This window comes from Dermochelys coriacea, chromosome 8 (assembly GCF_009764565.3).
Source record: "Dermochelys coriacea isolate rDerCor1 chromosome 8, rDerCor1.pri.v4, whole genome shotgun sequence".
Lineage (NCBI taxonomy): Eukaryota > Metazoa > Chordata > Testudines > Dermochelyidae > Dermochelys > Dermochelys coriacea.
The window spans coordinates 60,625,406-60,640,252 of record NC_050075.1 but is presented as its reverse complement, the minus strand read 5'-3'; the positions used below and the strand labels follow the sequence as shown (position 1 = coordinate 60,640,252).

Sequence of the window (14,847 nt, the reverse complement as noted above, 5' to 3'; positions counted from 1 at the left end):
ATTCAGGGGACACCATCATAGGGCCTAATCACATCAGCCACACTATCAGAGGCTCGTTCACCTGTGCATCTACTAATGTGATATATGCCATCATGTGCCAGCAATGCCCCTCTGCCATGTACATTGGTCAAACTGGATAATCTGTACATAAAAGAATAAATGGACACAAATCAGACGTCAAGAATTATGATATTCAAAAACCAGCTGGAGAACACTTCAATCTCTCCGGTCACTCAATTACAGACCTGAGGGTGGATATCCTTCAACAAAAACTCTTCAAAAACAAACTCCAACGAGAGACTGCTGAATTGGAATTAATTTGCAAACTGGATACAATTAACTTAGGCTTGAATAGAGACTGGGAGTGGATGAGTCATTACACAAAGTAAAACTATTTCCCCATGTTATTTCTCCCCCCCACCGCACCCCCCACTGTTCCTCAGATGTTCTTGTTAACTGCTGGAAATGACCTACCTTGCTTGTCACCATGAAAGGTTTTCCTCCTTTCCCCCCCCCCGCTGCTGGTGATGGTTCATCTTAAGTGATCACTCTCCTTACAGTGTGTATGATAAAACCCATTGTTTCATGTTCTCTGTGTGTGTATATAAATCTCCCCACTGTATTTTCCACCAAATGCATCTGATGAAGTGAGATGTAGCTCACGAAAGCTTATGCTCAAATAAATTTGTTAGTCTCTAAGGTGCCACAAGTATTCCTTTTCTATTTATTATTATTGTTTATACAACACCATGGGTGCATGGAGCTTTACACACAAATAAAATTGCATATCCTTGCTCCAAAGAGCTCACAATCCATATTAAACTTAATACAGCAAAGGATGTCAATAAACAAAGGCTCATGGACATCGGAGGACAAGGGCTATGTATTGACTGTCTGAAGATGTCCTTGCAAATACCCTACAGCTGTGTTGGATAGAGGTTAAGGCAGAGGCAAATGCTGACATACTAGGTACAAGATACAAACATCTCATATCCATATCTCTCTGATTCAAAACATTGTTTGAAAAGTCTCTCTAGGATGCACAAGGGCAGAGACTAGGGAAAGACAAAGATCTCAAAAAGGAAGATTTCCTTGATGTATTTTAAAGGGCAAGCTAATAAACATACTCTCTTCTCATTTGCATCTGTAATACCCATATATCCACTGTGTTGTGATCCTTATTTCTAGGAATATCTTCTGAGAGAGCCCTCTCCTGTGTATATTTTAAATGGAACAGGCAAACACATTGGACACAAATGTTGTGGGCTCTAGTTCCTCCTTCATGTTCAATGGAGCCACAAACTCAGAGTCAAAATGAATAATTTTTTTACAATGTTATATTAACAAACTACAAAAGAGTAGGTTAAGCAGATTTTCATTAGGGTAAGGCTGTTGCTCAAACCTTTGAGCTCCCTGTTCTTGAAAATGGGTTACCAGAGCAATCACATCTCTCAGCAGTAAGGGATGCTACTTATTTACCTCTTAATCAAGAATATTTTGGTGCCCAGACTAATGAAGTGTGTGTGTGGCTTGTTCATATTGTGTTTAGTTATTGACAAGAAAGAAGGAAGAAAGGGGAAAACTGATTATGATATGAGACTCCTAAATAGCCAAGATAATCATTCTAAGGAAGACCAAATATTGGCTGCCTGCTTTAGGGACAGAAATTTAGATAAGAAGGAATCTGAGATTCTAAAAGAATAAAGTGCTAGAAGCCTAATAAAAATTAATTAGGAGTCAAAATCTGTCCAGACAAGAGCCAGTGAAACTTAAATTAAAGCTGTCTGTAGAAACCTATATGAGTGACTTGATTTTCAGAGATACTCAGCACCTCTGACAATCAGGCCCTAACTGACTAACATTGAGCCCTCAAAAATAATTTGCCACACCCTACTTTAGGGGCCAGTTTAGGCACCCAACTCTGAAAGTGTTGATCAATTTTCCTTTAAGGGTGAGGGAAATAAAAGTTCAATTGCAGTAAAGGAAATTACTATGGAAGGTCTGCAATTGAGGAATTTGCTGAGTGGAAAGAAAATATGAAAGTGGAAAGAAAATATGTAACTACTGTATGGGTTTAACAAATGGGGCCTGATCCTAAACTACAGAAATCCAGGAGGCCTTAAAAGAATTAAGGCTTAAGTAGCTGTGTAGTGTGGAGCCTGACTTAGCGGAACAACTTGGATCTGTAAAAGATGGCAAGGAGTATTGAGGGAAGACCCAGAAAGTCTGTAATCTACTCCTGCAACAACCATTCCCCCAGATTTATGAAGCAGAAGTCCAAAGAGAGTATTGAGAAATTTAGCAACACCAAGAAAGAGCAAAGGGCTAGCAAGGAACAAAGTGCCATTCAAGTTCCAAAACTCATAGGAGACCCAGGAGAGTGCTTAATCTGCAATTGGGGCTAAAAGGTTAAGTAACATGTAAAAAAGAGCTAGGAACATATTATGGGAAAACTAGGGAAAGAAGATGGTACCATTTATTAAGAATCTCCTTATATCATTAAATAAACATATCAAATTAAGTCAAATATATTTGTATTATGTGTAGAAAGGCTTGGAGGAAGGATAGGAGCCAGTAGCTATATGTGTAATCAGACCTCCTGCATGTCTACTGATTAAAAGTCTTTATATACATATGATTTGCATAAAAGTAGCCTCTCATGAAAGTAAAGAGTTGAGAGCAAAGTTAACAACTTCAATAATTCTCAAAGCAAAAAAGAAAAAAGGATACGGACAAGATTCAGAGGTGAGTCTAGAGAGAGCCTAAAATATTATAATTTATACCTTCTTCTGGCTCCCTCAATTTGCTCTTCTCTTTCTGAAGATCATGGGGGGACTTAGACTCCCTCTAGAATCTGTTAGGATTTAGATTCATTCTAGATTCCTAACCACTTAGTGACTTGTAGCTGCACATGCACATAAACACATACTTATATATCACTGAATTTATATATCACTGCGTCAACATGTAAGAGCTAATGGGTAGGTATAACTCACATACCAAGGAATCAGAAGAGTGGAAATTACCAAGAAAAGCAAACGGGGGGATTTAAGGGTGTGAATAATTCTATCTCTTATTTTAAAGTTAGGAGGGGTCATTTTAGGCCCCAGTTCTGCCACTGTTAGTCATGTTAGGTAGGAACTTGCTCCACAAGCAGTCCCATTGATTTAAACCTGAAAGTAGTAAATCTCTGGATGTCTGTGGGAAAACTAGGGAAAGAAAATGGTACTCTAATTTGACACCATCTTTGACATCATGTCTGAATATGATTCAGTAAAAGAAAACAAATCAGGAGAAGTTCAGCTCTATGGAGTAATCATCTTGAAAATTGCAGTACACGCAGTTGTGTCTACTCAGTCTCTGTGGGAGAGGACAGACTTAAATCTGGGCATAAAGGCTTTGGACGAATAGCTGCAATTCATGGAATAACAACTTCAGTGCTATGCTAAATTTGCTTCTCAAAATAAGGAGATTTTTAACTTTTCCATACCTTACAACCAGTTCTCATTTTGGAGCATGTCCTTCATTTTAGACCCAAAAGTGCCTCTGTTTCACACAAACCTGTTTTGTGTGGGTCCACTGGAATTACTATAAGTTGTGACATAAAAATGCTAACTTATTAAATGAATTCTGTATAAATATTGACAGAATAGGATAATCCTATCTCATTTTAAGATTTCTTTGGCATTGTTTTTGTGATGTTCCATAGTCTGGGTTTGCGCCACACGATACCTTTTTAATTATCCTGGTAGGTCAGACATATATTTGTAATACATTTTTATAAGAGAACTAGTTTTTAAAATGCTGATCAACAATAGCTGGGCTCTAGAGTACAACTAAAATAATTATGGTCATGATTTTATGTGAAAGAACCTTATCTACTCACTCTCATCAACAGGTGTAGTCCTTGGCTGTTAGAGATATCAGATGACCAACCTTTTGTGGAAAATATTTCTGGTTCTGGAGCAGAAGATAAAGCAAGGACCAAAGTAATATCAGTTTTATTTCCAAATGGAAGATAGTAGGACTGGATCCAAAGCCCAGTAAGTCAATGGGCATCATTCTAATTCTTTTATGGATTGTGTATCAGCACCAGAGAGACAAACCCTTGGTTTATTTTGTGTGTGTGACCTGGGGATGGGGGCTTGGAGGTTTGATACAGTGCCCAAGAGGTGAGATATGTTTCTTAAAGATCATTAAGTTTTTTCCTTTTTTTCCATCCTTGCAGAACAGCAAACACTTTTTGCTGTTAAATGATAAGACAGTCAAAAGCCTCAATTTTACCTTGTGAAATTCCCAGTAAAATATTATAGCCTTCTTTTGCAGTTTGTTTAAACTCCTTGTGAAGACACATTAACATTGGAAGCATCAGTAATTCTTTTGAATGCCCTATTTTTATTAATGCATTTGTTATTCAAGATAATAAAACTGAACATAATAAACTCAATTTAATATGAGAAATGGTAGATGATACCTGGTGGATTTGCTGACTACAGAGTTTCAAAATACAGGGTGCATTTCTCCTTCAAATTCCTGATATCTGGCTACTTTTTGTTCTATATCTCAAATGTTAGGCTTTACAAAAGTGACAAGGCAACATCTATATTAAAATATAAATTCTGTTCAACAGACATAGTCAAATTAAAAGCCCAAAGTATGCTGTTCAGTTTCTTAAGGTATCTATCAGGGGACTTGTGCAATAAGGATAAAATATATGATATGTTATAAATCCAAAACAAAGAATTCTTCTTTTTATGGACACTACTGTATGCTGTACTTCTAATTTTGTAAAGCTCTGACTTGAACACCAGATGTTTTCTTATATAGCTTAGTTTCTTTTCTTTTTTTTCTTTTTATTTAAGTAGCTAAGCCTCATTTCCCCAGAGCTGGCGGTTCTGTACAATATAAGCTTTTGTTAGTGCTGTCTAAACATTTACCAAATCCCACTAATAATAACGTCATCCAAGATATGCTGCAGTGTATGTTTCAGGTCCTTTTAAGTAATTGTTTGTGAGCCTTTCACAAGTTACTCATTTTAGGAAGTCAAAAGGCATCATTGTGATCTGAAGCAGGCCCAAGGAAGTTCAAGTTAGATATGATATTGTATAGCATTTGTCAATAATCCTCACCAATATTCAGAAAACTCCTGCTTTCCTCATTTGTTCAGCATGAACACCTTACTATGAGAAAGTGCAAAACAGGTACTAATTCACAGTCAATGCAAAACTACCAGAACTTAGTAATGACACAGTTTGGAAGTCCTATCACCTCCATTGTCTGTCTTGTGACACTGTTGAAATGACTTGCAAAATCTTTCATAGGAGCCACAGTTCATAGGACTCAATTCTGCAAGGCTCTGAGTAGCCTCAACTCCAGCTTGCTTAAATATCTCAGAAGGGACAGCATGCACCTCCTAGGATCCTGCAATTAATGAGCAAGTTTTGTCGGTATGTTTTTTTAGCGGGGAAGGGGGGAACCTGTTTGTCAACTAAAGGAAACTGTCAACTGAGAAAACGATTGACTGGCTCAGACTGTCCTGAAATGCTCATCAAAATATATACTGGATCATATTTGTTATCTGTTAGGATTTTCTATAGCACCCATCACTATAATTGTTGAGTACATCCCAGATAATTGTCTGGTGCTATATTTTGGGAGGGCCAGGGACAACTGGCCATGGGGAAGGAAGGTTTTTCCTTTTTTTTCATCCTTGCAGAACAGCAAACACTTTCCTGGTGTAAATGGATGGTGGCATAGGCATGAGGCAGCTCCAGGGGCTCCTTTCCTTAGAGAGAAGAGGAACAGAAGGAACCCCAGTGCTCCAGGGCTCTTCCTGGTGTTGTAAGGTTGAGGTGAGTTGCGGCTAGGAGGATGGGTGGCCCTGACTGTCCATCTGGTGCTGGTGGCAGGTGTTTTGAGAAGTGGAATGGCTCCCATTGTTCTTTCTGTGGATGATTAGAGGCAACCCCTACTGACTCGATTGCTTGTCCTGATGCTGTGGAGTGTTGGGACTTGGAAGAAGAGCGTCCTGGCTTAGCTGACTGATGGTGAGTATAGTAGGTGATTGAGGCACGGAGGAGATTCTAGAGCCACTTTTTCTTGAGAGAAGAAGAGTCAAATGAGCAGAATGAGTCTCGGGCTAGCTTTGCAGCCCTTCCTTATGCAGGGCAACAGGGGAAGGGGGCAGAATGGAGAAAGGGCTCTGCTGCTCTCTCTGGAAATAGATTATCTACACACATTTCTAAAGAGAGTTTTCTGAAAACAGCAAGATAGAGAATCTCCCCTACAGCCTCTGCTCTGAGGCACAGGTTTGTTTGTCTCACAAACTGAGATTTATATGCCTGGGCTCATGTCTCACTCACATTTACATCCCATAGTTGAAATGACTCTTTGTACTTTAGTCCAGACTGAGCCAAAAGTTTTCAACTTTTATACACAGTGTTTGACTCCAGAAATATATTTAGATGTTATTGAATCTTTTCCTCAATGTGTCATTAGAGGCTAAGTCACTACAGCGGCTGGAAGTGAGCATTTAACATAATCTAAAATGCATCTGAATATGGAGTTAAGCCATGGCCTTCATGACATGTGTGCCATTTGCTGAGAAACAGCTAGTCATCTGCAATAGCAGAGAGCAACCCTGTAAAGTTTCCATGATTCGGTTAAGCTAAGCACATAACGGTCTGGATGCTCCTTGCCCAAAGCTTCTCTGAACGATCTCAACTGATTGGAAAACTTGGCTTGAACTTCCACAACAGGTTTTCTCATGAGATTTCTGTTACTCCTTTTTTTTTTTCCTTTCTGGTTACAACTTCTCTGAGAGCAGGCTTTCTTATAATACTTTGACATTGGTCCCAGCCACAGAGATGCTTGTAAAATAAATAACACTATAGAAATGTTTTTTTACAGAGAGCCCAGAATGCAGAAGAATGAAAAAATACTGAAAGTCAATTAAAGGTAACTTCAAAAATTATTCAGCTCAAATATGCTGTGAACCTTTGTGTAGGATTTTAAATTTATTTGAACAATTTTTCTAAAGGCCAGAACTTCAGCTGCCATGTAAAGCAGTCCATTAATGTCAGCAGTTTGTCATCTGAGGATTTTGCCCCTAATTTCAAAGGGAACCTGAACATAGCCTCCATGTGTGCACGAGCAGTCCCTTGTGAATGTAATTTGTTGCATACTACATCCATTGCTTGCAAATGAGACTATACACACATACATGCACACCCCTTACACGCACAAATGGACTTTATACATGTAAATTAATGCTCTCCAATGATAGGTCACAAAAAAGTGCACACAAGGGTGTGAAGGCATATAGCAGCAATATTTTGAAAATGTGTCCCCCATATGTCTGAAAAGTGAAACCTGCAGAGCCAATGTACATGTATATTATAGGTATCAACTTTGTGGGAAACGGGGTGTGTGGGGTGGGGTGGGGAGGGGAGGAAGTGTAGCTGCCTCTATGCAGACATCCCAATCATTATACCTGCATGCTGTGTACTGCCTTTGTAAGGCAAAGTGTGTGTGCGTGGGAGGGGTTGTGATTGGCAGGCTGGAGGGGTGAGATGGACCAGCTGTCTGCTGAATTTGAACAGCCACACACAAAGGTAATTAGAAGAGGCAACCATGGAACTATGTGGCTGAGGGAGGCCTTAAAAGCGCATCTTAAATTCAGAGGCAGTAGTGTTTTGTCATGCTTTTAGGCACTAGTGTGGCTTTGTATGTATAAGGTTTAAATATAGATGGATTATTTACTCCTGGTATGAAATTTGTAATGCAGTATTCATGCTTGGTGTAAACTGAGAAACATACACTAATTGTTTTTTTAAAAAATCTTAGTGATGTGAAAAGAGTTGAGAAATAAAATTCAAGTGGAAATCCACAGGGTAAAAATATTTCAGCAGGTCCTCCTTTGTTGACTTCTTTCGTCACTGGATGCTGGTCAGCTGTTCAGCAGGCACGGAGGGGGCATCTCTTAAGGTCGCTACACCAGAGGCTGCTAATTAACACAGAGATACAGAAGCACTTTGCAACTCAAGCTATGGTGAGTGTCCCAAAATAGGGGGAGGGAGGAGGTCTGTTGCAAAGAAGGTTTACATGATGGTTGCCCTGGTATGTGTGTAGGGAAAGTGCAGTGAATATTGCCAATTTTTTCACAGGCAGTGCCAATTTTGGCTGATACCTCACTCCCAAGAGTGCCAAAAGGCCAGAGAACCCAGGTCCTTGTTGATAAATTGTATAGTCAATTACCTGATCACATTTTGGTTCATTATTTCATTATGAAATATACTCAAGAGACCAAATAACCAATATTAGTCAGGTTTATAAATATGGTATAAGAAAAAGTTTTGATATAATACCAGTCCTCGAAGAGCAATCCCATGCAGTGATGTTGCATTCACCTTATGCAGGAAGTGTGCTCCCCAAGTTACACATTTCAATAGCTGTCACTAAAATTCAACCCATCAGTTTGTTCCAGTTCCATAACTTGTCCTTCAGCTTTGTTTTGGATACTCACATTCTGGGTACTGATCCATGAATGTACTTCCTTAGCTTGTACTATGACAGAAAGTGAATGTATCTTGATTTTGACAAGTTTCCAATCTGCTTGTGCCAAATGCTTCCTGCAGCAAATGCAAGGTGATATGGACTATTTCGCATAAGTGAACAGGATTATGGTATAGGCCAGTTTAGGCTATATTGCTGTTACAATATCTGTGCTTAATGCATACTGATTGATAAATCTATAGCTGTCTATATATATGATGTGGATAATACATATTATTAATATGATATATGCTAGGCAGCTCAATTTAGTCAACGTGCTATTGGTATCCCCAAACCGCTTGAACCCGTATGCTACTAGCCTGTTTACTGTAATGGGGCCAGCAGAACTTATTGCAGAGTGGTGTGGGAAAATCTCCTGTTGCAGGGAAAGAAACAAGTCTGCCATCCCTAGAAATATTTGAAAGAGGATTGCAGAGTACCACTATTAAAGTTTCTTTGAATCACTCACAGTACTAAAAGGGACAAAGAACTCCACATGGTTCCCTCTACCTAGCCCAACAAACAAAAGAATGGAAAAATGGCTATTGCCTCTACCTCTTTCTGCTACCTCTGTCCAAGCACAGGACACAGATCTGATGTGGCCTGTTTAATATGGACTGCCCTATTAATTATTTTTATTTTTTAACACTTCACAAGTAGAGTCAATGCATTTGTTCTCTAAACATGAATATGGGATGGGTGCCATTTTTAAATGGGGAAGAAGTGGAGACAGGGACTGAGAAAGGGAGGGAGAGGACATTTTGGTCAATTGAAAGGTACAAAAATGCGTATAAGGAATAATATATGTGTGATGCTGTCTCACAGGTTGTCTGCAGGCTAATTCACTTGCAGGCTAATAGAAATCAAAGGAATGTTAAAAGTTCAAGGTTGTAAAATGCAACTGTATTGTTAAGTTTGACTATATCATGTTGTTCATTTGCTATAATGCATGCCATGTAGTAAATAACCCTTGATCAAAAGGTGTGTTAGTATAAAGATGAGAATTTACTTAGCGTGCAGAACTTCATGAATATTAATGAAGGATACTTGTGTTGTTCCCACTTATCTAACCCCATTGTAATGAATAGCTGGCAATTACATTAAATATATCACTGTAACTGGATTACTTGTATATGCACAGGAAGTAGGAATGTTAAACTCAAAGCAAGAGCCATTGTGTTATTCAATAGGGTTCACAGGCTTAGGCTGCATTTCCTAATCTTCGTCATCAAAGGAAGCACTCACATGGGTCAAGATGCTTGTCAGGTCACCTTATTTGAGCAAGATCTATAAAATATTGGATCCTAAGAATGATCCTTTATTTCTGGACTGATATTTCTGAAAGGGTGGAATTCTGAGCAATTGGACTGAGATCCCTACAGTCATTCTAGGTAACCCTGACAGAATATCGGAACCCAGCAAATTATTATACCTTTGCTATCAAATTGAATTCATAAACTTTGATTCACCCATAATGTATTTTACCTGCTTTAACCTCTCAATCGCTCTCATTTCTTTTTCTTAGCTAATACATCTTTAGTTCAATTTACTAAAGAAATTAGCTTCAGCATGGTCTTTGAGATCTGAAGTATACCTTGATCTGGAGTAAGTGACCGGCCCTTTGGGGCTGAGAGTAACTGAATGTGTGATGATTTTTTGGTTTTAATAATTATTCATCATTAATTCCAGTCTGTCTGTGTGGTAATATAGACTGGAGTGTCTAAGGGGACTGGCTGTGGCTCCATGGTAGCTAATATATTCATCCAGGAGCACACATTTGTTGCTGGTTTGGTTAAATCTAATTACAGAGTATGCCACCAGTTTGGGTGCATCTGCCATGTTTTCTGACAATCTGACCTGAGATTGGCCCTCTCAGCTGTGACCCATTCCAGGACACTGTGATAATTTATACACTTACTTTCTCAGTTATCATCTGATTTATCTGTACTTGCCTGGCACAACTGGCTTGACTTCTGCAGAGTTTTAAATAGCTCCTGTCTTGCCACATGGTTTATGTCTGCCTCTGATTTTCTTCTTTGGGCCCCACTCTCCCTGCTGTGCACCTCCCTGTGTCAGGCTCCCACAAATTGTCCACAGTTGTATGTGATAGGGGTCCATGCCAAATGTTTCATTCAGTTCATTGTAGAAGAAGAAGGTCTGTGGGGCAGCCCCAGATTTGTTGCTTTCCTCCCTTGTCTTCTGATATACCTGCTGGAGTTCCTTTGCTTTCACATGCTGCTGCTGCTCATGCCTGTCATGCCCCGTTTTAGCATCCCCTGTGCAATCTGCATATAGGTGTTGATATTTCTATGGCTGTTCTGTAGCTGTGCTTGCATATTCTCTTCTCCCCACGGGCCAAGAAGATCCATAATTTTTTTAGGAATGCTTCTAGTAGCCATCTGTGTGCATGGATGCAGCCTGGTCGGAAGCACTCAAGGGTGGGTTTAGGTGGTATACTTGGCAAAGTAAGCTATCATGAGGAAAAGGCATTTTAAAAACACACTGGAGGCTTTAAAAGGGATAGGGGAGGCACCTGTCGCCCCTAGGTAGCAGAGTTTAAAATTGTGATTGGAGCGACCACTGTCGCAGGGGTAATGGTAGGGGCATTAAGAGACAGTTGCTGGAGGACTGTCAGATCAACACTAGTGATACAGTGTCTGCACTCATATTGTGTCAATGAAAATAGATTGACTGTAGGGAGGGGATAATGTGTCACTGTAACAGGGTGCTTATGTTGGCAGGAAATACATTTAGGAATAGAAGCATGCATAGCTCGGTTGAAACAAATTGACTTAGGTTAATCTAATTTTGTAGTGTACAGCAGGCCTCAGCAACAGCTCCACCATTCATCCAAACTCTGTGGTAAATGTTTCTAGGAGGACAGGCCCTGTTGGAAAATGGCCCAAACATCAGCTCACAACTCCAAAATGGAGCTTTCAGCAAACAAAGACAACAATTCATTGGGATGAAGATACACACACACTCTTCTGCGGGAAACATTGTGGAGGACACCTGAACCTTCCATGGTCACTAACAGAGGACAGCAGAACTGGACTTAGGAAAATTACTTGGGTATATGTGGATAGTAGATAAATTATTTAACACTAGTGCATTCCCTTTGCAATATCAGTCCTTACCAAAGTAAATGCCTTGCATTAAATACAGTAAGTTAAAAAACCCCTCATTGATATGTCTCCATTATATGCTAAAATAGTTTTACTGCTCATAGCCTTAAAATTAATTACCATTTGGAAGCGCTATCTCAGCATGGTCCAGTAAAATAAATTGGCTCACTTAGAGGGCCAAGTCATTGGTGGTGGTCTCCTTTTATGATGCTTGAAAACCCAAAGCAAACATGTTTTTCTCAACGTAGACTCATGAATTTTTACAGAAGGCTTATGTTGCTTTCTTATTTATTCATCCTGTCTATTACTGTATGTAACTCTCTTTGTAAATCGCCTCCCATTCTAAGGTAATCATTATCCAGCCTTCCTGCATGTGACATGTTTGTGTTTTATTTGCCAAAGCAGTGCCATCAAAATCTTTTGAGGAGCTTCTTGTGTGTCTTTTCTCTTCCATATTCTGTGTGCATTGTCTCAATGACAAATCATCTTACCCAGTGCTGATGTAAAATAAATACATTGGCTGCAGGGAGGAAAAGAATATTTTTCATTTCTGTCAAGTCTTTATTGTGAAAAATCTGAGGGAAAACTTGCCAGATAGTTGCAGGCTCTACATGAAAATATTTAGATTGCAAGCTTTTTGTGCAGATCTTGAAATTTTTCAAAGCTTTAGAGCTGAGGATGGAATCAGATGGTAAATCAGAGCTGTCCCAGAATGAGATAACTCTGCATTATCTTATTACAGAACTGAGTGGATAAGCATAACCTTGTACGAGCTTCACTAGGGAAAATGTGTGGAATGGCCTTTCTCAAGCTATTTGCCTTCCAAAGGTGGAAGTAACACAAAAATAGCTTGAGAAAGGCCATTCTCTTTTTATTTCTTGAGAATATGGGATCAGGGCATGACATTTTCAGAGTCATTTGAGAGAACAGAAGTTGAGGGGCATCTGGAAATATGCTGGCCCCCACGGGGGAAGAAATTCCCCAAACACACCATATTAAAGGAGTGAAACTAAAATTTTAACAAAACCATGAATAGAAATGAATGAAAAAAATTGAAGGAAAGATTAAAAGATCCATATAGAATTACTTGCATCATGGTTAAGGCAGGAATCATTTTGGAGAGGAATGAACCACTAAACATGCTCTATGGATCAACTTTTATGTGGCCATTCAGGGTTAAATTAAAAAAAAGATTCTGTTGTTCAAGTGTATCCTTGGCTCTTTCAAGCTGGCATTCAGCACTGAAGCTGTGGGCAGTTTCCCTGTGACCTGAGCAGCAGTTCTGACAGAAGTGGCTTGATCCTTCTGTAATCTGAGTATGCTGAACCTGAAAAGCCCTTGAGAATGGGACACTTATGGCTTTAGCATAGCTCCTCTTTTGAGGACTTTGCTTTTTCATAATGGCTATGTTTTGGCTAGTCACACAGAATGAACTTTTATCTACATTCAAACTCCAAATGTTTTTCTCTCTCATTCTTTTGTGAAAGAAAACAGACCTTGAAAGAAAAACAATCAGAAAAAGACTGCTTTGAATTTATTTCACTCTTTCATTTTTCCTGGTTAGGTAGGACATACACAAAATAAGGACCTGGTCCAGCAAGCCTTACTCCCCGTCTCAGGCCTGCAGGTTTACACCTAAACTTCCACAGGAGAAAATTTAGGCCATCTAGGGAATTTGGGCACCTGAATCCCATTAATTGCAAAGGGATTTGGAGCTCTATGCAGCTTTAATGAATTCATTCTCAAATTCTCACAAAAAAGAGCTTTTTAAAGTTGTGATTGTTCCTCTTATAATGGGATGATGAAAGATGATAGAATCAAGCAAGTATCAACTGAAAAATTGTTAAGTTGTAAGTAAGCCTTGCCATCTCATACCAGGATGACCTTATCTTCTTGCTCATAGGTGCAGAATTATATACTGATACTAATATGGTTTCATACATGCACATGCAACTTTAAGATACTACACAATAAAAATACTTTATCTTTATTGTCACCCATTGTGTCTGATATTTCATCAAATAAACCAGAATGTGTACATCACCTACTGTGCCAGAGATATCTTCAACTAGTCATATAGAACACCTCATGAATAAAAAATTGTCTGCTAATTCACTCAATTCAAGTAAATGCCTACCCTGACACACACTTGGCTTTTTAAATGAGAGCTATCACAAATTGGCTATATTATGAAAACAACCAAAGATGGCCAACCTGTTACTTCTGTTAAGTCACTTAATAAAAATGTAAGTATTTATTCAAACACATTCATATGAATTATATCATCACTGTATAAGTGCAATGTCACACAACTCAAAGACAATGTAACATTTATTGAGACATACTAATTGGCATATCTTAGCACAGATTGTGCTTGGAGCTCCTTCAGGATTTCAGAGATATGTTATTACTAAAGAATCAGAGTGGTTAGGAGGGTAATTTTAAGTTTATTTATGCAAGTACATAGTGTCTGCATTACAACCATAATAAAACAACAGCAGCTATTGTAAGTTCTTGGTAGTAACGAGAGCTGGCCACATTGTTCATTGCAAATCAATTATCTGGCAAACTTAGCCCTGTTGTCTATTTGTGAATTTGGGGAAGTGCTGGGGTCTGCAAATACAGGCCCCAATTCAACAAGAAACTTAAAACACATGCCTAACTGTAAGAATATAAAGGGCATGAACGTGACTGAAACTGAGCAACATGTTGAAATGAAAATCAATGGTCTGCTTTAGCAGTTAACCATAACCACAATTTCACTCAGGGTATATCTACACAGCAGCTGGGAGGCATAATTCCCAGCTCAGACAGACAAACACACACTAGCTCTGCTGTAGCTAGTGCCTAAAACTATCACTGTGATAGCAGTGGCTCAGGCTAGCAGCCCAAGTATGAAGCTAGGATCTCATTGCGGGTTATATTTGGGTGGCTAGCCTGCGTGTCTCCGTGGCCACACTATTTTTAACATACTAGCTCAAGCACAAGTAGTACATATAAGTCTACCTGAGGGGTGAGTTATACCTCCCAGCTGCAGTGTAGCTGTAATCTTAAAGTATATTTTTCTTAGCATGAAATCTACTTTATAAAAGGATGTGTAAATTACTCTCTTCTCTTTCCTATACGTGCTTTCATATGCATGGTAAGAAGAGATGTTGACCACTAAACT

The 14,847-nt window shown here is 39.0% G+C and overlaps 1 long non-coding RNA gene across 1 annotated transcript; it reads left to right on the top strand.

Moving 5' to 3' along the window:
- Window positions 1-954: 954 nt before the first annotated feature.
- Window positions 955-13,964, top strand: LOC119860454. Its single transcript, XR_006283153.1, has 3 exons — window positions 955-4,043; window positions 7,911-8,050; window positions 11,430-13,964. It is a non-coding gene; the product is annotated as an uncharacterized LOC119860454 (long non-coding RNA).
- The last annotated feature ends 883 nt before the right edge of the window (window positions 13,965-14,847 follow it).